The sequence below is a fragment of the Argiope bruennichi genome, chromosome 11, assembly GCF_947563725.1.
Source record: "Argiope bruennichi chromosome 11, qqArgBrue1.1, whole genome shotgun sequence".
NCBI lineage: Eukaryota > Metazoa > Arthropoda > Arachnida > Araneae > Araneidae > Argiope > Argiope bruennichi.
Window position 1 is genome coordinate 48,023,384 of NC_079161.1, and position 27,661 is coordinate 48,051,044.

The 27,661-nt window shown below is 28.8% G+C and overlaps 1 protein-coding gene across 6 annotated transcripts in view; it reads left to right on the forward strand.

Annotated features, from left to right (window-relative positions):
• The window catches only part of LOC129956874 (tight junction protein ZO-1-like), a 540,535-nt gene that overhangs the window by 454,928 nt on the left and 57,946 nt on the right, over window positions 1-27,661 (forward strand). The window lies entirely within an intron of this gene.

Sequence of the window (27,661 nt, forward strand, 5' to 3'; positions counted from 1 at the left end):
CGTCTGAAAATCAATTCCAGCCGGTTTGTGCAACGGAGTTAATTATTCCAGACGGAAAATGGCGGGAATGGTTTATTAATTTACTTAAAATCTGCATTACGGCTTACTGTGTGGAGCGTTTATTTTCTTCTTGGTTTCTAAGATCGTGTAAGATGGGCGTGAGATTTTCTATGTGTAATTATGAATCGGTATATCTTTCATATTTGATGTAACTCCTTTTTAATTAATTGAATTCTGAAGCTTTTCTGCCCATATCTTAAGAAACATGAAACTTCAAACAGATTTTGATAAATTCTGAAGAGCTAAAATCAAATGGAACCTAAAGGACATATGAATTAGATAATTAAGACTTTATTAATTTTAATAATAACATGATACATTAAATTGATACTGATATTTTGCAATATAAAGTCCCAACTTATAGAAGTAACATTATAATGTCCAAAAAAAAAATCAGACTTACAGATATTTAATACAAAAAAAATTTCAAAATCATAAAAAAATATTTTTTAGACTATTGCAGAATAGCATATATTGTTCATATGAAAGAATTTTGCAATCTTTTATTAACTTGATTTACTTCATTTTTCTAAAAATGGAATTTTGTGCATTGGCGTATTCTCTATTACAGTGCATGTTTTTAATATTTTCGGAAATTATTAATCAGTCTTTACTTATAATAAAAATGAATGTGCATTTGTATGAATATGTATTTGATGTGTTTATATCGGCACTCCACATTTTATTTAAAGCTACCAAGCTTGTCACATATACAATTTAAAAGGTAGAAATAGGAATGATTTTTTAAAAAAAAATTTAATTAAAAAATGAAACAATGCCTTAGCACTTTTCTTCGATGATTTTTAGAAATATGACAATATAAAAAAATGATTTTTTATGTCATCTTAAAATTCAAAATATTATTTTTTTAATGATATGAATTTTTGTCGCATAATTTTTTTTCTGTATTTAAACAACTTTTAAAAAATAATGTTAGAATTCAAAGATACTTAATAATTCCAATTGACTATTAAACCTATTGCAAACGATAATACAAAAACATAATTAGAAGAACACCAAATTTATTGATAAATGTCACTGTTAAAAGTTACAGATGTTTTTTCGTTTTAGTTTTACAATCCAAATTAATATTAACAAAAAATATGAAACGTAAAAAAATTGTTAAATTAACTTTCTGTCCTCAACATAAGTCATTACTGGTAAATCCGATTTCAAGAAAGCAAGCGATTTATCTCCTTAATTCTCTGAATAATAATAAGTAAGAAGGTTTAAATAAGAAGATAAAGAATAAAAAAATTATATTTATATTTTAAATTTGTTATTAACATGTAGAAAATTCCATATTTTATATTAATTAAATTTGAACGTAGATTGCAATATTAAAAAACTAGAAATAGCAGAATTTTTACTGAGTTAATGGGAAATAAGGGAAATGTGTAGTAAAGTTAGCAAAATGGAGTAACTCTTCTAAAATAGTATAATATAAAATATTTAAAAACGTCTGAAATAGAATTAATTAATTACGTCTAAAATATAATACTTTTTAAGAAACTGCCAAAAGATGCTTAGGACAAATCAAAACTGCATAAATACTTTTAAATGTACACCAGAATACAATGAAAAACAAAACGAAAGCATTCTTTCTTTGCTGCCTTTATACCATTTAATTAAAATGTTTATTCGGAATATTAATACCTGCAAACATTTAACTAATATGCAAAAAGTGAAGTTTTTACAAAAACTGCTGCGGAAAATTAAAATATCACTATTAAGATCCGACGCTATTTTTCTGAAGTGTCAACAACTTTCACTTCAACTTTTCTTTTTTTATTCACTTGTCAAGAAATCTGTAAACTTCCTTTTCTACTTCTTCATAAACAGAACTTGGAGCTCTTTTATTATTATATTTTTTATTTCTTTCAATCCACCTCTTTTTTTTTTTTTTCCCCTGTACTTGTTCGAAACATTTTGTGTCAAAAGCCTTTGCATATTGCAAAAATCAAAAATCGCCTCCGAAAGATCTGTAATCAAATCAGCAAGGTGCTTTGGCACAGAAATTTTGTTTCCTGCCGCCAAACAACGAGAAGACGAATGAGAGAGAAGGAGGGAGGGGGTGCATGCATCATTTCTCTCCCCCCCCAACATCTTTCCGTTCCGTAAAGAACTTCTTGAATAACTCATTGCTTCATGTGTTCTGAATGTAATCCTTTCCAACTTCGCAACTACTCAACAATTCCTATTCCGCGAAAGATACGTCTGTCTGTCTGCACCGGATTTGCCTCAACCTTCTTAAAGAACGATATTATAGAAAAAGAATGCTATCGAAGGGTACGCGTATGACTTTTAAGCTTCTTAGTGTTCTTTGCTGTTCGTTCCAAAATGGCATCAAATATTCAGGGCGTATCTTGGGGGCTAAGACTCGCAGGGTTCTTCGAGCATACACCGCGCGCAAGATGTTACAGGTTGTAAGTATCTACCCTTAAGGCGAGCGTTAATATTTCAGTCTCGAATCGCTCTGGAGGACAATGGATGCGTTGCTTCGTTCTAAGAATTCTTCTTATTCTTGGGCCGTAAATTTTGAATTCTTGATTAACGAATGAATGCTTTGTTGGTAAAAGCGTTTGGTCTCTTTTAATGTTTCCGACTTTTGCCCATTGTTTACTAACTTACAGCACGTTTGAGCTTCGGGGAAATGGGTTTCCTTCATTGCTTTTGCTGAAGATGGTTAGGTTTTGGATAATATAATTAACTAGTAGATTGGAATAGCATTAATGTTTCATTATATGAACGTGGAACATAGAAAACTGTTCTGTTTGCTTATCACAGTAGCTATTTTCTAATTTGGATTAATTAATTTAGCTTTTAATTTGGATTAATTTAGCTAATTTCTAATTTGGATGATATGGAAGTGTGCAACTGGCATTATTTCATTAATGTTTATTAATCTAAATACAATTAAAGGCTTTGCATGTATTTTGATCATTTTTTTTTTCACTTTAAAAAGGCATTTATTCAGAAAAGTTACTATAATATATACAGTTGACAAAATGTTTATTTGTACACTTCAATTTTGGAATATTATAGTAAAATAAAATAAGGTAACTAAGTTAAAATTGCAGAAATATATTCTAGTGAGGTAAAATAATAATAAAATATCAACAAAAAAACAATCACATAAACTTCACTTGATTAATGAATAAAACTTTATAAAAACTATACAAAAAGAGTATTTGTATACTTACTTAGTGACAAATTTTAAACATAATTATAATTATTTTATAGAAATTTAATACTTTGTATGCATTCTATTGGCTTTTACAATTGCTTCAAGGCGTCTTGGCATTGATTCTATTAACTGTTTGGTGGTTTCTTGATCTATTTCTTCCCAAGCTTCCATGAGTGCTTCTTTCAATCTATTTTTAATTGTAATATTTTTTTTTCGGACTTGAGCATCCAATAGCATCCACAAATTTTCAATTGGTTTTATATCCGGGAATTGTGGTGGAGTTTCAAGGCGTCTTGGCGCATTATAAAGAAACCATGTTTTAGTAACTATCGCAGTGTGTTTTGGATCGTTATCTTGTTGGAATAAGAAAGTGTCACCGATACCCAATTTTCTAGCACTGTCTAATAAGTTATGCCGCAACTCATCAATGTAACCTAAAGCTGTCATTTTTGTGTCAATAAAGTGTAATTTTCCAACACCGCTATGAGCTACACAGCCCCAAACCATCACATTTCCACCACCATGTTTCAGGGTCTGAAGTACATTTTTACTATCAAGGGCTGTTTTATTTTTTCGCCAGATTTTTCGGATACTAGGGGGTGAAAAAATTTCAAACTTACTCTCATCTGAAAAAATAACCTTTTTCCAGAAATCCATCGGTTTGTCTTTGTATTTCATAGCAAATTCTATACGCTTCTTTCTATTTACTTCAGAGATCATTGGTTTTTTTCTAAGAGTTCTGCCTTTTAAACCAGCACTATGTAATACATTTTTTATTGCTTGAACGGTCACTCTAATGTTAGAAGATGCAAGAAGGTCATCTGGAATTTTCTGAGCAGAAATTTGTGGTTTTCTAATAGCTGCTTTAACAATACTTCGTTTATTTCTTGAAGTTAATTTACTCGGGCCGCCTGGCCTGCGTTCATTTTCAACGCATCCAGTATTTTTATATTTTCTTATGATGTAACCAATAGTTGTAAAGGGTAACTGAACCATCTTTTGAATTTCGCGATAAGATTCTCCACTTTTATTAAGGTTAACAATATGAGTTCTCATGTCTAAAGAGATTTCTTTTGATTTCGTGGCCATTTCTCAACTTTTCTCTGCGAGTGACCTTCACTGTTAAGAAAGATAACCTTCAATGTTTAAAAAATACAAACTATCCAAAAAATTAACTATAATGTGAAAAATTACATGAAATGATAGTAATACTTACCGAAGATATAGGTGTACAAATATACTTTTTACAAGAAATTTTCCAAGTTTGTAAGATTTAGATTTTATTTTCAATTATTTCAAAATATTTTTTTCGTTTACTTAGAAATAAACAACAAACTCACGCTCACACGTCGCAATGAATAAAATAGCTGTTTATATGTTTCTAAAACTTTAAAAAAAGTGGTGTACAAATAATCATTTTGCCTACTGTATACATATCAATCAAAATATTTTCCATCAATTTCTGCTACTTTTCTCCCATTTTCGTCAAGAAGTCTTGCAATTGATTGTTTTCGAATTTTGTTTGGTCCTCCAGGCCGTTCTTTGTCATTGACATCGAAATCGCCACTCTTAAATCGTTGAAACCAAAACCGACAGTTGATTTATGGCGGAACAGCACCACCATCAGTTTCTAAAAGTGTCTGATGGGCTTCGGCAGCAGATTTCTTCAAATCAAGCAAAAAAAAGAAAAAAGTAATGAATGTTGAAAATACAATTTGGAGCATTACATGATTGAGGTCTTCATACACTGAATAACTCAATATTTCTAAATTGAAAACTTTCAAAATGATAACAATAAAGTAATAGCAAATTAGTAAAACCCAAAATCATCTTCGTTTGTATAGATATTCCGCAAGTTTACCAATAGATGTCGCTGATTAAAATACATGCAAGCATCTAATATTATGTTCCGTATCTTCGACTAAATAACTGAACTGATTTGAACCAAACTTAGTTCATTTATTAGTGCCCTTAGCTTTTTAAAAATGCAAATTTTAAGTAACTATTCGGTTCATTAAAAATAATTTGAAAATTTGGAGAAATTTATTTTACAAGAAAACTCGACTTAGTTCTTACCCTATTAAAAACGAGTACACTCGATTCGCACATAAGCAATTGTTAAAGAAAACTTTCTTTTGATAGACAGAATTCCAATGCACAGTCTAATAGCATGTTCACGTTTTAATTATGAATCAAATATACTTCATATACAATACACAGAATGCCCACATCAACGTATTCTCCTTTTTTATTCTTTCTAGAACGTTTAAAAGTCATTATCCCTAAAATTCCCTACCCTATATATTTTTTTTTAATGTTTTTAATATGACTATGTTCGGGATGAATGTTTTGAAAAACGTTCGAAAATATTTATATTTTTGAATATTTGCTTAGAAACAGATTGAAAGAAACTTCTATAAAACCAAAATATACCAGTTAAATAGCAAGAGTTTTGTAAAAAAGAGATATAAAGCAAAAATCTTCTAGTTTAGAGGTTTATCAAATGGTTTGCTTAAAAATCTGCAGATAGCTTAAGAAATGTACTATCTAGTTTCTGAATTAAAAAATAAACTGTAGTTATATTTATTCTTTAAATATCGAGATAAATTTCCAATTTTTTTTTTTTACATTGTGAAGTTCTAAAATAAATATAATCTCTTTAAATTATTATTATTACTTATAGAATTACTTATTATTAGATTACTTATTCTTTAATTCAGGAACAGCATTGAGAAATCATAATACCGAATTCGCACAAAAATATGCATTAGATTTTAATTTATCAGGTTTTTTGTGAGAAAATCCTATCAAAAATTAGAAGTAAAAAAAAAAAAAAAAAACACCGTGAACAAGATAGGCACAGTTCATTTCAGGATCTCGTACCTACTATATTTAGAAGATTTTACCCTGCAGAGAGATGATACACTAAGAGTTAAAAAAAAAAAAAAAAAACTTTTTTAATGTTCTTTGTTATGCACGATTTTCTTTTTGCTATCATTGATTTTCGTTTGATTTTCTAATTATGCTATGCTTTAATTCAAAATTGTTTAATATTTATATGTATTGCTTTATTAAAACTAAACATATCTTCTTGCATATGTTATCGCATTTTTATTTCTGTAAAATCAAAAACTATTGACTGATGTGTAAATGCACGAACCTATTCTTTACCTGAAAATAGACGGTAAAAGCAGCAATTCATTTGGGGCAAGAATTTATCGATATTTCTCTTGTTCCACTTTACAAAGTGGCATCAACTATTCTGAGTGTTAGGAACTGAAGCTATGTGGATCATATGCTTTGTAAAAGTTGCTATAAAGGCTCGCGTTAATATTATTTCAGTTCCACAGAGTCCTAAAGATACAAAGTATGCTTTGTTAATATCCACTGTTTCTCGTTCTAGAGATGTAAGCTTTGAATTCTTGATTAACGCTTACCTTTTTGTTGATGGTTGGGTCCTTTTAATAACTATGCACGTGGCGCGTTTATACCTTAGGGAAGTTGAATTTTCTTTGATGTCTTTGTGAAACTTAGGCAACCTGCAAGAATTGTTTAGTTTGTTAGGTAATATAATTAACTACGAGATTAGAAATGCGTAAGTGTTTCATTACTAGAATCTGTTACAATGGCGGAAAATAAAACCCCACCACCAAGAAGGAACTGTTCAAATAAAGGAGATTAGGGAGACTTGTTTGAATATCTAAAGGATGACACCTAATCTAATTTCGCTTCCAATATGAGTAAACAAATCATATTCACTTTAAAATGCACATGGCATACATACTTTAGATTAGCTTTTAATATCGTGTGTATTACTTATCTTTTGAAATGGATGTTTTTAGCCAGATTTGATTCTAAAATGTCTTTAAAGAGACAAAGCCAGTTTGCTGAATGTGAACAAAACTGTATAATAGGGCTTCGAGAAGATGGGTTTTCTCTTCACTTTACTGTAGAAAGACTTTTAGGGGAATATATACTGTGCACTACTGCACAGTAGATACTATTTCCTACTGTATTGTTAGCAATAGTGATCGCGATTATTTAGTGTCTCAAGAAGACCGGAGTCTGGCTGGTCATTACTTTTCTCATCACATTATTGTGCAAAGACTTGAAGGGGTATATCTAATATGCATGATTGTTGGCAATATATCTTAAGAAGGCTGGAGCGCGGCGAGTGACTACTGAAAGGGAAGACTTTCGTATTCATCACATTACTGTGTAATGTTTTATTACTTCTGCAGCTGACTAGCTTCTATTGACATCAGAGGAGTCAACGTATGATAACAGAGCGCAGAGTATGATAGCATATCGGCTACTTGAGACTACTCTTAGACTTCCTATAGCATTCATGTCGCTATTTTTAAATCATCGCCATCTGTAACCTTATTGGCGCCGAGTTTACTAAACTTATTGGCGACTGTCATATTCATCACATTGCTCTGAAATGTCGCACTGCATCTCTACCAGACCAGCTTCTTTTCGCATTAGAGGAATACAGCGAATGATAACAGTTCGATTTCTTAAGAGACTGCTCCGAGTCAGATGTCTTATAGCGTTCATGCAGCTGTTTCTAAATATTCGCCATTTGCCATCTCATTGGCGTCGAGGAGTCAATGAAGGGCATAATGGTTATCTGCTGTGTTATCATATGAGGACTGTTTCTACCTTGATGCCAGTGATGGCTGAATGTTGATTAGAAGGAAGAGAAGTGAGCACTTCAAAACATGCTCTCTGCGACATAGATACTCTGAAACTTTGTCGAGAATTATGCCGTGTGGAGTAGTTTTCTATGAATCTCTCGTTGCTACCTCATTCTGACAAAAAAAAAAAAAAAAAAAAAAAAAAAAAAAAAAATCCCATTTTGACAACAAATGAATTATGTATATAAATTTGTTGCTCATAAACTTATATGAAAATATGAACGCTGATATACAAGTTTGAAATGAAACAAGTCAGTTTCCTTTAAACACTCATTATTTTTAAGATCTTTTAAAGCAGTTAAAAATCAATATTTATATCATTTATAATCGAATAATGACTAATATTGATTTAAATTATAATACAGCTTTGTGACCTAATTCTTAAAAAGAAATTTTCGTGCAATTTTTTTTATTTAATTAAGTATCGTAACAAAGCCGTTAAAATAATTTTTAATACTAAATAGTTATAATAGAAATGTATTTTTCGAATATAGATATCATTATCAGCGAATAAATATTAATTAATTTTATTTTTATAAGTCTTTATAAATATTTTTATGAAAAAAAGTCTTTCTGGAGAAATTGAATATTTGAAATAGTTTTTTTAATACTAAATAGTTATCAATGTATTTTTTGAACATGGAAATCATTACCAGTGAATAAATATTAATTTATTTCATTTTTTATGTCTTTATAGTTTTTTTAAAATTATCTTCTGGGAAAATTCAATATAAAATTTTATTTGTAATAGTTATCAGGAATTTTTATCCGTATAATGTGCAACGTTTTCCCAAATTGCATTTTACTTCAATTTCATCATCTATAATTAAAACGGAAAAAAATGTAATATAATTATATTAATAGCAAAAAATTTTTAATGTCCTTTTATTCATTGGAATTTTTTTAAACTTTTTTTTCCATAAGAAGGTAATAAAATGTCAGCTCAATAGCTGTCGTTTTATTAATACGAAAAAACGGCATGGGGGAAAAAAGTTCATTAATTGCTTTCTTTTCAATTTTTGAAAGAAGAGAACTTTTTTTTTTTTTTCACACATGGTTAAAAAATTTTGAAAATCATTTTTTTTCGAAATTAGAATTTTTTTCTATTTATTTTTCCACATTATAGCTTAAACTTTTTGATTATAGGGAAAAAAAGTTTTTAATGAACAGCCCTATTGAAAATTGCTCACGTCAAAAGATTGGCGATCTTTTTTCTTCCAATAGCCTGTAAGTCAAATAAAAGCTGCTTTCATCGGAACTACTAATCTCAGTCTATTGGCGTCTGTGTCTACGAAGAGAGGAGCACTTACTAAAAAAAAGTATTAATAGATTTTAAATATATATCGATAGAAAAGTATGATTTCAAGTTGTATAGATACTAGTTGATATACTCGGAATTTAAATACTTTCTTGTGCGATATCTTCAACCCTTACCAGTAAGATTTAATAATGAAAAATTGTGCATGAAATAACCATTTGATTTTTATTTAAGAAAACTTAATTTATTTTATAATTCTTACACATTGTTAACTAAAATTATATTATTGATATGGATATAATTGTAATTGGTAAGTTCAGATTCAATACTTTTTCAAAAATGCCTTATAAATTCGGATTGGATTATATTTCTTTTGGTAATTAGATCTTGAAAATTTATTCAATAAAAAGATGTGGCTAGTTGGAAAAGTCAAAGAAGTCATCGCTGTTGTGCAAACATATATCTGTGAAATAAAAATTGTTTCAAATGCATCAGGGAAATTAGTAGTATTAATAAAAATGATTCATAAATGTACATTATTTTTAGCCCTACAGTATGAACAAAGAATCAAAACTTCTGGTTAGTTGTCTTTGTTTCGCAATTCTGACAATTTATTTAAAAAAAAATTAAAATACATTTTTTTTAAAACGATTTTTCATATTAAGAAACTAAAAAGATCTAAATGCCGAAGTAATTGATGCTATAAATTCTGCACACATTTCCCCTTCCTCCCTAAATTACATTATAATGACTCTGTACATTAGTCCCTACATTAGTGCCTCTTGACTCTTTTATTCTTTGATGCTTCATATTTACGAAAGAACCAAAGCAATAGAAGAAAGTCATGACCGTGATTGCGACAAATCGCTGCAATTTGTCGTCTGCTATTTTGCTATCGAACTGTAATGGGGAGTTATTTACTTGTGCTCTATCCCAATAACGTTTCTGGAATGCTCCCTATCGTCTGATAAATGCCCCCAAAGGTATTTTGCTTCGAAGTGGAAATACTGCGCTCGAGACGTTATTTCGTTAAGTTAGAATTTCAGCGAATCTTTCATGGTAGGTATCTGATATAAATGTCATTGTTTAAAGTGTTCTTTAGATTGATATTGCAAGGTTGTTTCTCTTTAAAGTTTTGAGTATGTTTTTTTTTTTTTTTTTTTTTTTTTTTTTGTTCTTATTTTACTTTCTTGTCTCTCGAAATATGCGAAAGAAAATATTGTAAATGTCAAAAGATTCGAATTCGAGATTTTGACGAATCTACTGGTTTCAGACCACCCAGAGTGACAAGACTCCGGGTAAACTGATCTGAAGCCGCGTTTTGACGAACCGTGGCCTTACGGATTTGATCATAACTGACCCGTTGTTGGACTCCCCCCCCCCCCGCGTGTGGACTTCGGTCCGGAGCTTCTCACAAATTGTCGGTTAAATGAACAGACGTCAAGGAACCCTGGAAAACCACAAGAGATGGGAAAGAGGGCAAAATGTGCCAGACTTAAGGCTGCCACAGGTCGTCGGAATGCGGCTTTAGTCCCTAGAACCCAAAACCCATGAAAGTTTCAACCACTTCAAACTACCCTTCTTTCAAAAGTTTGTTAGAAATGTAAAATTCTCGGACGAGTTCGTAAATGACCTATCTAGATCAAAAGGAGTGGAATGGTGGAGGTTTAAACTTTCATTTTGCTATAACTATCTTAATATTGGAGATAAAAAAAAATTCAATTAACTAAATTAGCATCTCATTAAGAAGAAACAATCTTTGTATTTAAAGATTGAAAGATTTTCGATAACTGCAATTTCTTAGCAGTTAGAGGCTGAAAAGTGATTTTCAAGATCTATTATTAACTGTTTCTAACATCAACAATTTGTGTTGTCTGGTACTAACTTAAGATGTGAAGAAATCTACCTTTGCCTTCTAGCTTGCTGCAAGGATTTTTTTTGGAGGGGAGATTATGTCTGTCTGTGATTACGATAAAATGCGTTGAGCTAGTTGGATGAAATTTTGTATATGATTACTATACCAAATTTATAGATTTCTGCCAAAATTTAAACGAAATCCATTCAGAGGAAGTCCGGCTGTTAAAATATAAATTAGCACTATAACTACAAAACAGAGAAAGCTAGATGGGTAAAATTTAGCTCACAGATTTAACATTCAAAGTAAATCTGTCAAATCATTCAAGTTGCTGTCCGTTTGTCGGTTTGTTCTTTCACAAGGATATAAGCGAGGTAATTCAAAAACTCAATGGCTTAAATAGATGGAATTTGGTATATGATTTTGCGGCTACGATTTGCCCAATTTGGGTTTCAATCTATCGGAAAAAAGACATCTAAAATGCCCATTTGGTTTTTTGGTTATTGTCTGCTAACTTCATAAGCACTGCCACTCTTTCCTAGCAGTTGTTTGCTAATGCCATACAGTTAATGCTGTACAAGTGCATTCATTGCAGTATATACAAGAAAGTTTCGAAGAGACCGCTTCAGCTGCTGTATTAACCGTATCCCAGTGACTGATCTCCAAAATTCGCTCGTTAATAGGCTCTTTCATATCTTGTTCTCCAATGGCATGCGGTTAATAATACACACATACATTCCAGATTATACGAAAACAATATCAGAGTGCTTCCGCTGATTATTTTTTATGCCTTTTTTGGAGGGAGGGCGAATTTTGCATTTTGTAATAGAATGTTATTTGATTAGAATCTGTTCGGCAGATTTTGCATTTTGTAGTAGAATGTTACTTTCTTGGATTCTGTTCGGCGGATTTCGCGTTTTATAGTGGAATGTTATTTTCTTAGATTCTGTTCAGCAGACTTTGCATTTTGTAGTAGAATGCTCTTCCTTAGATTCTGTACGGCGGATTTTGCATTTTGTTGTAGAATGTTATTTGCTTAGATTTTGTTCGGCGGATTTTGAGTAGAATGTTATTTTCTTGGATTCTGTTCGGGCGGATTTTGCGTTTTGTACTAGAATATTATTTTCTTAGATTCTGTTCGTAGGATTTTGCATTTTGTAGTAGAATGTTATTTTCTTAGATTCTGTTCGGCGGATTTTGCATTTTATAGTGGAATGTTATTTTCTTAGACTCTGTTCGGCGGATTTTTCATTTTATAGTAGAATATTACTTTCTTAGATTATGTTCGACGGATTTCGCGTTTTATAGTGGAATGTTATTTTCTTAGATTCTGTTCGGCAGACTTTGCATTTTGTAGTAGAATGTTATTTTCTTAGATTCTGTTGGGCGGATTTTGCATTTTGTAGTAGAATGTTATTTCCTTAGATTCTATTGGGCGAATTTTGCATTTTGTAATAGAATATTATTTTTTTAGATTCTGTTCGGTGGACTTTGCACTTTGTAGCGGAATGTTATTTTCTTAGATTCTGTTCAGTGGATTTTGCATTTTCTAGTAGAATAACATTTTTTTAGAGACTGTTTGACAGAATCTGAATTACGAATCTTGGATCGCAAAAAAAATTCTTGAAATCGAGTGGTCCTGTTAGATTTTTCTTAAAGTGTATGTACACACTTGAAACTTCGAAAATCGTTCAAAATATTAAATATTTTTTTATTGCTTAATAATGTTCTCTGATCCTTTAGCTTTCAAACGATACCAAGATGTTGTCAATATTCGAAATATTTCTTGAGTTATAATTATTTTTCTTGATGTGCTTCCATTAAAAACTCTAGTTACGGTGTTTTTAAAACTCATTTTATGAAGAATGATATTTTTCCACTAGGTTATGCTTCATTCAAAAAATCATAACTCAACAAGAAATTAACCAAATACGTTATTTATATATCAAAATAATCTGTATGAAATAGCGGATGTTTTGTGCCTCAATCAAAGTTATATTTATAGAAATAAATTTTTAATAGCTGTTTAAAAGTTAAAATTACAGAAAAAATCTCGTTTTTTCTATACATCGTTGATGAAAAAATTGTTTGAAAAAAACTATACATTTTTATAACTTGTTTGAGGCAGACAACATGAAGACTAATATTAGGCCTAATTTCCAACTAGAATTGTGTATCTGTACAAATTAGAATTTAAGATATCATGTTTCAAAAAATAGGCTAATTAGCTCATTAAATATTATTTAATTAATTAATAGTATAATATGGTTTTTTCTCCCTGAAATGAGTTTAAACATATATTAATAACTTACTGTGAAAAAACTGGATTTTTAAAGTTAAAATTAAAAAAAAAAAATCTTCAAGTGTGTACGTACACCCTAAAAGGAAATATTAATTCGTTAATAATGATTTTTGGCCAATTTATATTTGTGCCAACCATGATTCGGTATGTCGGCATTCTATAATATTCTACACTGAATGTTAAAAATTCTTTCAATTATCATTGCATTAATCTTAATTTTCAATACATTCTTTTGAAATTCTCAACGAACGCCATTTTTCTCTAATCCTTTAAAGAAAAAAAGAAAGAAAAAAAAAAATTCCGCCAGAAAAATAACTTTTAAAATAAATGGCGATATGGATGAGTGGAGCACTAGAAACAACAGCTGCTCTAAGAAAAGCTGCTTTTTGACGAAGAGGAAACCATCCCACAAAAAATATTATGAATAAAAAATTGATACTGCACTAAAAATGTTTCAGGGGGAGGGGAGGGGAGCAGCACATAGCTCATAAATGTCGCTATAACCGTAGCTTCCGATGGATATTTCTCAACAAAGGCGAACTCTGTTTTCGTAAAGAGGATTTTCTGGTGAAATAGCATTTTTCTTCTCGATATTATTCTGTGTGTATTATGTATTAGAAATAAACTCGTCAGCGGTGTACTTTACGAAAGATATCTATCTAATTTTATGGCTTTAGAGGAAACCGAGATGCTACCGTTGCCAAAGAATGTTTATTGCTTGAAAATTCCGGCGGCGTGTTCGTTTTTAATAGAGGGTTTGGAATGGGGTTGTTTTTATTTCGAACTTATGCTGATCGAGTTCTTTGTTTCATATCAATAAAATTTTAACCCAGATGATAGGTTCGGATGTGAAGTAATAACAAGCTTCTTCTGAGAAGAAAGATAACATTCAAAAAGGTCGTTTATATGCTGAAAGTCTATTTTCATTATTTTTTCATCCTATTTTTTTGTATAAGCTGGGCGTAGGATAGAATATTAAATATTTTTTTGGATAAGATACTTCTGTTGGGTCAGAAATTGCTTTACCGCTTCTTAAAATTTATTTTATTACTTCATTTTTACTTTCTCGTACACGTAGTACAGAGAAAGTATAGTAATCATCAAAAACATTCGAAATACCGAATTGTTTTAATTTAAAATTTTCATTAAAAAAGGAATTAAATTGAAGCTTTGTATTAAAAATGACGTCAGTTTGATGCATTTGATTAAATGGATTTCACCTCCAAATTCAGTGATAATTCCCTTAATAATGGATAACTATACCAAATTATTTGAACGACTTTATTTTAAAGGAAAAAAGATAGTTTATTTAATGACAACCTGCTTTCGCTATTCTATATTTTTAAATTAATAGTATTATCCTGTATTTTAAAAATTATAATTTGAAGAAAACATTGAATTTTGTTTATTACAGTCACTATTGGAAAGAAGATAAACAAGAAACAGACGTTGCATGATTCTACTTTAAACTTGAATCGTCTGTCTTTAAGCTATTTTTTTAATTGTTATTTATTTATGTAGTAAAGCGTACATGTATTTAAATGAAATGCCTAAATCAACGGAAAATATTGTTGTAAAATATACATAATTTTTATAATTTGTTAAAGGAAAATATATACTAAAATAAAGTTATCGTTGAAATTCTTATTTTTTTTTTTAACCGTGAGAAAATGGTTTCTGTAGAATAATATGCTATAAAGGAAACATAAAAATTTTGATTGGTTTTTGTTTATTAAGGTTCTAATTAAAATTTCGATACATATTTTCTTATAGTAAATAATTACTGTTTAAAAATTATGTGACTGCCCTGTATAGCATTTTGTATAGTATAATATTCAATTTATAATCCTTTCATATTAAATAAATTTCTGTGCTGTTTTTAAATAACTTTATGGTTTCTTAAAAAAACTATTTTAGGGTTTCATTTATTTCCAATTTAACACTGGGTTTATCATGAGTTGGCATATACCTATTTCTACTACAGGAGACAAAATGACCTCTTTCGGCATTGATTTAGAAAAAATATGAATTGATCTATCTATTATAAAGTTAAAGTAGAAAAACTTTTATATTTTCAATATATTTGTTGAGATGTTTTATGATGAAAAGGCAGTTCCTCTGTGTTTATTTACTAAAGACGGTGCTTATTTTCTAATCTAGGTCTAGGTCTTCAAGACCATTTATTTTTCTATCATCATCTTCTACCAAAACATTGACTCACACGTCTTCTTACTAACAACTCATAATAGCTTCTCTCTAACTGACTTTCAGTTTCGCCTTCTTGTTTTTTTATATACGCACATTTTACTAACACATACTTATTTCTATATTTAAACCTATATCTATGTGCGACCCTATAAAGCACTTGGAGCACCCCCAATCGAAATCCTCCATAGCCGTTGGGCTCCAGAACTTGCAGATCTTGTCACCAAGGCTTTTGGAGGACTCTAATCTTTTTGCACTAGCACTGTACGCATAGACACGAAAACAACAACAACCCTATAAAGCCGTTACAGATTTAAATGTAAATGTATATATTCTCAACAGTATTTATTCGAATGGTCAAAATGACCTCTTCGGTAAAAGTAGGTATGCTCTCCGAAACTATATATATATATGATGAAATCTATGATCGCAAATTTCAAGTTATCATGTGAGAACATCATTATTTTTAAGTAATTAATTGTCTTAATTAATTTAAGTCACTAACCAGTTTAAACCGGTTTGAAACAATCACGGGATTTCTCTATCGGTCTCTATTTCTTCACTCTCTCTCTCTCATATATATATAATGATAACTTTTTAAAACTTTCGTTTTCAATTATTCTAGCTGGCAAACAAAGTTTTGGAGCTCGACTGATTTTGAGATGAAAAAAAAAAAAACTCATCGTTTTTCTAAATATCGACGCATGCGTAATCTGATAGTCTCGTGAATGTTTCAAACCGGTTTAAACTGGTTAATGACTTAAATTAATTAAGAAATTCGTAAGAATTCAGAGAATGAATAATTTGGAAATCAAATTGTAACTTTAGTTGGCGATAAATCGCCAAATGTGACAACCTTCTGCATTATTTTCTAATAATCCTAAAAGCGAAAAATTGAGGCCACTAAAGCGATAAATCGCCAATTTGTTGCCTACGCATTTTGAGGTTTCAAAAACCTCAAACCAAAACAACATCATGTTCTCACATGATAAAAAAGATAATATTTGCGATTTTATGTCTTATAAATATAAGTAAAAATTCATTAAAATATTGTCATAGAATATGGCAATAATTTTCTTGAAGAAAATCAACGAGAAGTTTTCTCAGAGGGATCAAAATGACTCCTTGGTAAACCTAGTATTACTAAAAATATTTCTTAGTTTAGATATGCGTTTACTGATTGGATTGAAAGCTCTATTATGAAACATATTCTACGCATCGAAATGAAATTTTCATTCTACAAAAGACCGAATTCTTTTGATCTGGTTTCGGTAAATACGTATTATAGTTGAGTTTTTGCTATAGAAATGGATACGGGGAAATTGGATTTAATCTTTTCCAGCAGGGTTATGCTATTCTGCATGACCGAAATAATCTGCTTTTAATAATCAACAGATGCCCATCCCTTGCGACGTACATAATTATATCTGGATGTTTCTAAATGGCAACACGATATGAATGCAAATAAATATGACTGGTAATTCTCATTATTTAATCTAATTGAAATCAATTAATTAATATGAATGAAATAAATGCGAAAGATCAATAGTTTGATGATTAAAATAAAGCTATATGTAGTCTTTATTCCCAATTCAAATGTAGATATGTATTCAAATTGCAGTGGAAAAAAAATCTGTTATCTCAAAAAATACATTTTTTTTTCACTTTTATTTATTTTCAAAAAAAAAAAAAATCACCATCAGCAGCAAGATTATTTTATATTAACTGTTGCCATTCACGTTGATTAAAATATTTTTATTGCACTTATAAACCCGAGTGTTGCCTTTCTACTCAATAAAAACATTATATATATTTATTTGCTTGCTTTCTAATTTTGAGTTATAATTTAAATCAATTTAAAAAAAATATTGTGGAAAAAATCGTTTGGCTAATAATCTTACAACATTGAATAAATAAATATGTATATGCATGTATTTTTAATTATAAGATGATGTTGAAATTATTGTTTTGGTATTCCGAATTTTTCGGTGGGAAATATAAATTTAAAAAAAGAAATTCATAGTGATGTTTCACAAATATATTTGGTTTCATAATTATGTAGATAAGATCAGTTTTGAACATAAGTTATAAATGGTTACAAGAAATTAAAGTTATAAAAAGGGTTACTTGATATTAGAATTATAATATATGGTAAAAACAGATCTATAAGTAATTAAAGCAATTTAGAAACTTCAACAACGGGAAAGTTCCAAACGAATAATAATTTCTTTTTGAAAGTTTTCTAGCCTTTAAAAGTTCTTACTTCTTTTTTGCACATTTTTTTTTCAATTGAATTTGTTTTGTATAAAAAATAATGTTATATATCATGCCAAATAATGGTAGTTGTAAATATCTAATTTTATAAATAATTATAAAGGTTAATGAAATTCTTGGATAACGTTGCTGTTCCTGATAATATGAAATGTTAAAAGATTAAATAAAAACATTAAATAATGGAATAATTAATTAATAAAAACATTAAATAATGGCAGAGGTAAATATATTCTGTTTTATTACTAATGAAAAAAGCTAATGGATTTCTTGGATGATGTTGCTATTCCTGATAATATAAAACGTTGAAAGATTAAATAAAAACATTAAAAATTAAAATACCAGTCGACTAAATATGATAGTTATAGTCTATAAAATTTCAATTATAAGGGAAAAAACTGGCTCCTCTAAAAATGATTATAATATTTTAAGTATTTTTAACATTTGTTTTAATTATTTTTATTTTAAATGTGGTGCAAGTACCGTTAAAATCTTTCATTAAAAGAAAAATTCTAAACTATTCTATTTCTAACTAATTCTATTTCTAAACGCTGCATTCTAGTTAATTAAATAAAAAAAAAAGTAACTTAACGCCATGCATCAGAATGGTTTTTCTTAATTTCGCCTGATTATGACTAATACAAAACAACGAGTTTGTTTTTATTGACTTTTTTTTCTCTGTGAAGAGAAACGTTTGCATTATTTTCAACAAATTATTGCTAATTTATAGCTACTAGTTTTTTTTTTTTTTTTTTGTTTTTTTTTCCCTCGAAGTAATAACTTCTTTTACCTGCTCTACCATCACCCACTTGTTCTGAAAGAACAAACCACGCGAAAGTATCCTTTTCACGCATATACTACGCCGTTAAGTTCTTTGTTAAATCCTTTTCTTTCATTATTATTATTTGCTTCCTTTTCAGTAAACTAGCCGCATAGTTTCATAATTAAAATTTTATCCATTAATAATCTTACTTCACTCGTTATTCTGAAGAATTGTGCTAATTAGGAAACTGTTGTCCGTGAAAATGCTTCATTGTTGATATTTTCTAGTTTAAAGCGCAACATTTTTTTTTTTTTTTCGTGGCTTGTCTGTTCTTGTGTTAAAATAAATTTTTAATTAAATTAAAGCAATTTTAACCTGCTACATTGGTGGATTTTGTTCGTCAATGGGATTATTGTACAGTGAAACCAGACTACTTAATTATCTAAGGAGTGTTTAATTTTTGGGAAAAAAAAAGTAATGTTATTGTTTTCTGATTTTTGTTTTCCTAAGATAGTTGAGCTGATGGAATTGTTGAGCTGTTTTTTGTTCTTTGAAAATGGAATCTGTTTATAGAGTTAAGCAAAACACTTTTTTATATATATATTTAAAGATGTCTTTTTGTTTTCCCCTCTTTCTTTTGCTTTGGTAATTTGCGATAAGTGGTTTTATTTTTCAGCTTTATAAATACGTGTTGATTTAATAATCACGCCTCAAAGTGTCAGCAAAAACTTAAGATTTGCTTCTACTTAAAACATTGTCTATAAATTTAAAGGAAATTAAGATTTATTTTTGTCTTCAAATACCTCAAAGATTCTTTATCCTATCACAATTTCCAGGTCTTTCGATTTTTTAACACTGAACGTTGTAAAGTTTTCATATATAACATATACAAGTAACCGAATCGTGAATTTGATTATCTGAAATTTCTTTGTTCGAAATTAAAAAGATTCGAAAAAATTTCTGCCTCAAAGAATTGTTATTATGCATTTTTTTAACACAAATTATAATTGTGTGTACTAAGAAAAAAGTTGTTTCCATTTTTTTGGAATAACTTTTTTTTTCTGAATTAACATAAATTTAATGCAATTGTTTTTGATTTAAATAATTTAATTAAATATTTTATATTATGAAATTTAATTAAATATTTTATATTATGAAATTTAATTTTAATGAACATTAGTGTTTAAGATTAGTAATTTTAATATAATAGTTATATTTAGATATTTAATGATAGAGTACAATATTTAGGAATTTATTTTTTGCGGATTTCATTTTGCCACATAATATCTTTCAATTTGCCGTTTTAAAAAAAGCGTATTTAATGCATAACATTTTCTTGAAAAAAATTATTGATTTTTTATTCAAATGTTGGAGATGCTTTTATTAGAAAATTAACTTTTGGTAAAAGAATATAATAAAGGAAATAATATAGTCGAACTTAATTAATTCGAAACTAGACATAATTATAGTAAAAATTCAATTTATTCAAATTTTCCTTTTAAGAAAAATTGTATTTAGATACGAGTGAAACACGAGAAAATAACATCTTTTAAGCAAAACATTTTTATATTCAACTGTTTTAATAATAAATATTGTACTCCCTTGCATTTTAATTATAAAATTTGCATTTTTGAAGATTCTATACTAGTTGCCTTTAACAACCATTTGGTTCGTCGAAAATTTTGTTTGTGTTATTCCTAATTAAATCTCTTTTTCAAAAATTAATGAGAAGGATTCCCTCGTGAAAATATTTGTATTCATCAAATTGTGACAGATATCCAAGCCGTAATATTTTAATACTCTTATACCATTGTATATATGAACCATCCTAATAAGAGTCAAGTATGATATCATAGTTCTATTAAAAACGTGACTTTCAAGATCTATCCTCTTACTTTCACGGTATTTTACTTTGCTTTCTTATTTTTTATGTAAGCTACACAGATATCAAACGAAATCTTTGTTTTAAATTTACAACGATAAAAGAAAATCACGTGATAATATTATTAACAGAAAAATGAAAACGATATGTATTTCATTTCAATAATGAAATCTATTGTTAAAAATTAAAAAAGAAATCATTTAAAAATAAATTATAAAAATAGTTAAGAAAATTGCTCCTGCCAATTCCATTGATATTAAACACATGCACTTCTTTAATTTCTAATTGCATAAAAAATCAGTTTTGTGTAGTTATATTTACGAGAATTATTTAATTTTTAACAATAGAAGTCTTATTTAATTTTTAATTAATTTAAATTCTGATCAAAGAATTTTAAAATATGTGCGTGTGGTGCATTTCTTTCTTCCAAAATATATCAGCGCCAGATATGGTAACTCCTATAGAGCACCTAAATACAAACATACACGATAATCAAATTAAGATAACTGGTGATTTTCTATAATCAAATTAATTGAGATTCACGGAACCTTGTGTGTGTGGGGGGGGGATTCGATATACTCCATTTTACGTGGGTGTTTCGTTTTTAAATATAAAATTTATTTTTTGTTTTTTGAAGATTTTATGTCTTTAATATTTAATTTATGTCTTTTAACTTATAATATTTTCATGAAAAAATGATGACAATTTTTTCAAGGATTTTTATCGTTTCTATTGGGGGGGGGGGAAATCATGAGAAATATATTTATGGAAGCATTATTTCAATTGACTATCAAATTGACCTGTACCATTATTCATTTTATAGTCCTAGCTTTCTCAACAGCTTTTTAATTTTTCATAAACATAAAACTATTTGCGTTTATACGACCATGAAACATCTACTCGTTACGGAACAGTATACATTTTAATCTCCTTTTCAAAACACAAAACGAGGTAATCGTTTATTAATAATTCAATTTTGAATAGCAGTTACATAATAAACAAACAACCATTATTTACTCATAAAATGAAACAAAATTTACATACAAATTGAAAATTTCAACAGAAATCTGCTGGGCCCCCTATCCACGCTCGTTTAAAGACACATAAATGGCACAATGAAGTTTTTATTAGTTTCTCCCCAATGTGCTCTTTTCCCATGAAATTAATTGCTTTTCGACGAAGAAAACGGTAGACTACAGTCGCAAACCTATAAATTTGGAACGAGCCTTGCGTTCGGCGAAATGAAATTGCTCTCTTTTTTTATATTGTTGTTTTGTTTGTTCTTTAATGTTGAAAGAAATGTGATTATCCATGATTGAATTGGAGGATGCGTGTTTCTAAGGCTACATACGCCTTTTTGCATTTTCTCTTAAGATTTGATCTTGTAAATTGGAAGCTTACGCTTAGTTAATATATATTTGCGAAAGAATTTGAGAAAATTAAAGCTTTTTTTTAAAATTTCACTATATACAATTTTTTTTCCATGATTTTAGATTGTTTTTAATTCTTTTTAACGTAAGCGAAAGTCCTTGCGACAACAGGCTGAATTCATCGAAACATTGCGTACTGATTATTTGAGACAAAAAAAAATATTTTTATCGAAATAAATATTTATTTTATTAGAGATTGGAATTTGCCGTTTTTCTCCAGTAATTCAAAATAAATTTTTCCACCAGAAATAACTTCATAATATCTTAAAATATAATATTATATCTTTTCACTAATAAAATTTCATTTTAATGCAATCATACTTTCAATTTTTATTAATTTTTCACAATTTATATATATGTATATTAAATTGAATGTTCATTTATTTGAACCTTATTCAATTTCACATCCCTAGATGGATTCGAGCGAATTTATTTTCATTGATTGTAGATAACATAAATTGATTGTGACAATGGACTGAGTACAACAAAATTTCGCATACTGGTTATTTAAAACAAAAGAAAAAAATATTATTGTCGAAATAAATATTCATTTTATTAGAAATTGGAATTTGCCGTTTTTCTCCAGTAATTCAGAATAAATTTTTCCACCAGAAATAACTTCATAATATCTTAAAATATAATATTATATCTTTTCACTAATAAAATTTCATTTTAATGCAATCATACCTTCAATTTTTATTAATTTTTCACAATTTATATATATGTATATTAAATTGAATGTTCATTTATTTGAACCTTATTCAATTTCACATCCCTAGATGGATTCGAGCGAAATTTATTTTCATTGATTGTAGATAACATAAATTGATTGTGACAATGGACTGAATACAACAAAATATCGCACACTGGTTTTTTAAAACAAAAGAAAGAATATTATTGTTGAAATAAATATTCATTTTAATAGAAATTGGATTTGCCGTGTTTATCCAGTAATTCAGAATAAATTACTTCATTTGAAATAATTTCATAATATCTAAAAATATTATAATATTATATCTTTTCACTAATAAAATTTCATTTTAATGTAATTATACCTTTAACTTTCATTATTTTTTTATAAATTCATATATATATTAAATATATGTATATTAAATTGAATGTTCATTTATTTGAACCTTATACAATTTTGCATCCCTGGGTGGATTCGAGCAAATTTTAGCGTAAATGTTCTTTAACATCTGTTAGAATTAATTGCGCTATTAAAAAAAAAAAAAAAAATTCTAAACCCCTATAAGTTGGCATTATAGTAGCATCAATTTCATTTTCATGCAGTTTTCCTTTGATTTTAAAATTTAATTTGAACAAAATTCTTATCAATTTCAGTATTTTTTGTTGTTGTTATTGTTGAAATGTTAAATTTATTTCGTTGTTTAAAACCTACCACTCTCACACTTTTATCAATATGAAGTTGCTGTCTTCAGATATTTTTCATTTTTGCTTTTATTATGAACGGTTGCTTGGTTACGGTTGAAGATCGTATGGGATTGGATATTGGATGACGTAAAAGTATAAATATTTTGAACTCAGACGAAGCAACGGATACAACGACTAATAAATGTATAGATGCAGACCACTTTGAAATAAGGTAATTTATGAATACCGTGTTGCTAGGCAACGATGAGACTTTAAACAGCTCTAATTTTTTTTTTTTTTTTTTTTTTTTTTTTTTTGGTATTTTTGTTTCATATTTTTGAGTGTTTGTTTGTAATTTTTTTTTTTTATTAATTATGAAAAAAAAAAAAAAAGGAAGTTTAGTTACTAAAAATAAAATTGCTAATAGAAAGATTTTGTGTAACCGTAATATTTTTACACAAAATAAATATTTTAATTCAAATTTATTTGAAAAATGTTTGTTTATAGATGCATTAGAATTCCCTCGAGTGCTAATATTAGGTTTTAACTTTTCGCAAATGGCGCATAATTAAAATTTTCCTTTCAAATGCTGAAATAAAAGCAATATTTTAATCATTTTATTTGTGACAATGAATTGTGCATTAAATTTTTCATTAATAAAAAAATAAAAATTTTATCGTACGCAACGCTGGATATTTCAAGCTAATTTATAAATGAGATCTTTAGCATTTGCGATGGAATTCGTGATAATTTAAAATGAAATGAAGCATTTCTGGAATACATGAAGTAAATACGGAAATAGCACACGAATATCATAGATTGTCGTGTCACGCGGAAGATACGTTATGCATATTAAGAGATTACATTTTTGTACGACAAACATTGCCGAACGAAAATATGCAGGTTTGGACATGCATAATTTGTAATCTGTTTGGATATGAGTGGCTATGTGTTTTTTGAAAACGTCTTTGTAAACATAGTGCCTTTTTCTACAGTTTCATAAAATAGTGAATATTTATTTGGGAAAAGTACTTCTGCCTCTTTGACAGATTTGGTATTGAATATACTGTTTTTATATACTATGGTATTTAATATTTTACAGTTTGTGTAAAAACCTCTTGATAAATATTATGCATTTAAGTGGTATTTTGGACCATTTGTGTTAATGTAGTTGGTTTATAATTATTAATAATAACCGATTAATGGCATTATCCGTAACGTATATATCGTACTTGTTATGATATGCACATATAGTGGATTGTTGAATATATCAATTAGCATTTATTAACTTTAACGGCTAATTGTAAATATCGACATTTCGCTGATATATTCATATTGCGTTTGAAATATGGTCTTTTGATTGATTACAGTACATATGGTATTAAATGTCAGAAAAAAATTAATTCGAAATTAAACATATATAAACGGACATTAGACAGAAAAAAATTCGAGAATCCTGTACGACATTAATGGAAAAAAGAGTTTTTTTTTTTTTTTATTGTGTATATAATATGTTAAATATATATTATAGTTTTTAATTTAAGAAAACGAAAAGAAAAGAACATTTCATGTATTGTCGTACTTACTTACCCTTTCTGATGTATTCTGATGATGATTAGGTGTGTGCCAAAAGTGGCGATACACCGGTAAAACTTTAAAAAGAAAAAAGAATTTAAATAGCTATCAAAAGACTAGCTATTCAAAAAATCTTTCATATGCGTGTGTATAGATGCAAAAAAAGCTAACTACAAAAAAAAAAAAAAAAAAAAAAAAAAAACGGAACAAAAAAGAAGAAGAAGAAAGAAAGGAACAGCCATAAAAAGAAAAGTGGAGAAGGTCTAAATGACTCAAGCAGAAGAGCCTACATAATATTCTACAGTAACAGTATCATTGAAACATAATTAGTAAATAATAAAATTTACTAAAGATAGGCAATTTAAATTTTGAAAACAGAAAATTAATGGTAAATAAAAATCGAAATTATTCCTCAGTGCTAGAAAATTAGTTATGTTCCAGAACTACAATACCAATTTGCTGTACGGTCTTTGATATTATCTTTTTGACATCCTTCCCTTCATAAATATGTGGTTTTGCATCAAAATCTCCGAGCATACATTGGTTATTATTGGAAAACCAATTTTAAAGAAGCTAAGCAATCTCTCATTAACTGTATAAGCAGTCTACGTGGTGTGAGTATTTTCAATCGTATATAATGATATCTTATTCAAACACTTTTCCCATTACCAAGAGAATTAAGAAATAGCAGATGTCTGTGTACTTTATATGCTTATTATCCCTTGCAGGCAAGAATTTTAATAACCAACCCATGTGTTCATTACGTTAAGGACATTTTATCCCAGAAATAATCATGCTTTCATTCCGCTTCAATTACTTTTTACCTCGAAATACCAAAAATAAAATTCCAAACAAATATTTTATTTTGCAGACGACAATTCTAAATGACAAGATTCCTTTGTTGTACACCTCTCAACTCGGATGTATGCAAACAAACCCATTTTCCCCGCGTAATCTAGCAAACAAACTACTGCCAAAAACCAGGAGAGAAAAATCGATCACTCGAAACGAAATCGTCTGGTGTAAGGAAAAGAGTCATTTCTCACGCACCATTTATTTAATCTCGAGCTCAGAAAATGATACTACCAAGTGAGTTTCAAAGAACCTTTAGCATAACGAATGGTGATATTAGAGCTACAAAATTCCCCAGTTCAAACAAATTAAGTTTGGGAAGGATTTATATTCGAAAATATGATATTCTGGAATGCAATTTCAAATATCGTCTGAGACAATAAAGAAGAGAAAATAGGAAGCAACAATAGAGCTTTCAAGCGGAATTGCGTCTTTTAATTCCTCTGTCAATATGCAAACTGTGTAGCGAATCATAAATTTTGTTTTATGCTGCTTTGTAATTCCTATTTAAATCTTAAATAGAATAAAAGAGTTTTGAAAAGAGGCAGTTGAGTTTGGATTTTCATTCTCATTTTCGTTCTACTATGGTTATTCACTGGGAAAACCTTACTCTTAAATAGCACTTAGAACTAGGGTATTTCGTTTCATGTGTTGCCTCACGTTGCGAATGGTTTTTTTAAAATTGTGTCTTTCTTTTTTTTTTTGCATTAATATCTAATATTTTTTAAGATATTATATATAGTTAGATAGAAATTATATGAACCAGAAAGAAAAATGCAAAGTAATGCTTTTTCTTTCTTTCTTTTTTTCTCTTTTCTTTATTTCTTTCTTTTATTTATATGCAGTATAGAGAAGGTATTGGGCATTCCAAAAATTTTGAACTCGAAAGTTTTGCTGAATTTTCACATTTCAGACCTTCTTGAGCTTTATTAACAAATTTTCCGCATCATGTCTGTATGCAAACTTGATAGCCCAGAACACTTTGAGCTAGACTGATGAAATAGTTAAAATTTAGTGGACGGGTTTAGCATCTTAAATGCAGATTTTTTTCAATTTTGAATTATAAATCTGTAGAGGTGTGGACCGTCTGTCGGTCTGTACTTCCGCATACATGTAAATACAATAACTTATAAATGCAATGATTTAATTTAATGAAATTCCGTATGTGATATTGTGATTATTGCTGTAGTTACGTGTCATATTTGGTTTCATTTAGTCAGAAAAAAAGCGCCCAAAATATTTATTGGCACAATAGATTCAGTAAAAATGAAATGAAATCTCGCCGAAGATCTATATTTCGTAACTTTTTTTCGCAATCAAGACCTTACCCAAGGTCCACACTTTTATCCGGGGGAGGGGGGGGGGCAGATAAGATCTTCATTAAAAAATATGCGAGAAAATTTCTGGGAAACAATTCCTGCTGGTTTTTATTGCTATTTTATATATTTAACTTTGCTTCTTTTATGCTTGTAATGATGATATTGCCGCATTGAAAAGAGTCAATCGAATCTCCATGGCCGAATGGTCATAGAACTGATCTCATAATCAATGGATTGTAGTTCGAATCCCTCGATTCACAGTTTGTGTAAATATTTAATTAATTGATTTTATGTTTCTCTTTATTTCATGTTCCAGAAGATTCTGGACATTTCTTTAGTTTACCAGACAAGTGTTCTGGACATTTCTTTAGTTTACCAGACAAGTGTTCTGGACTCTTCTGTCTCCAGAAAAGTATTCTGGAACTTTCCCTGCTAGTATAAAAGCAGAAGATGTGTCAGTCACTGTGTTCTCAGTTCAGAGTTTAGTTAATAAATTGCTTTAGCTCTACTTCTTGTGTGTGTTATTGAGTTCCATACTAAAGTACCTACGTGACAATATTTTGTGATCAAATTTTGGAATAGAGTTCTAAAATTTCTTGTTGCTGCGTCTTATTATGACAATATAAAA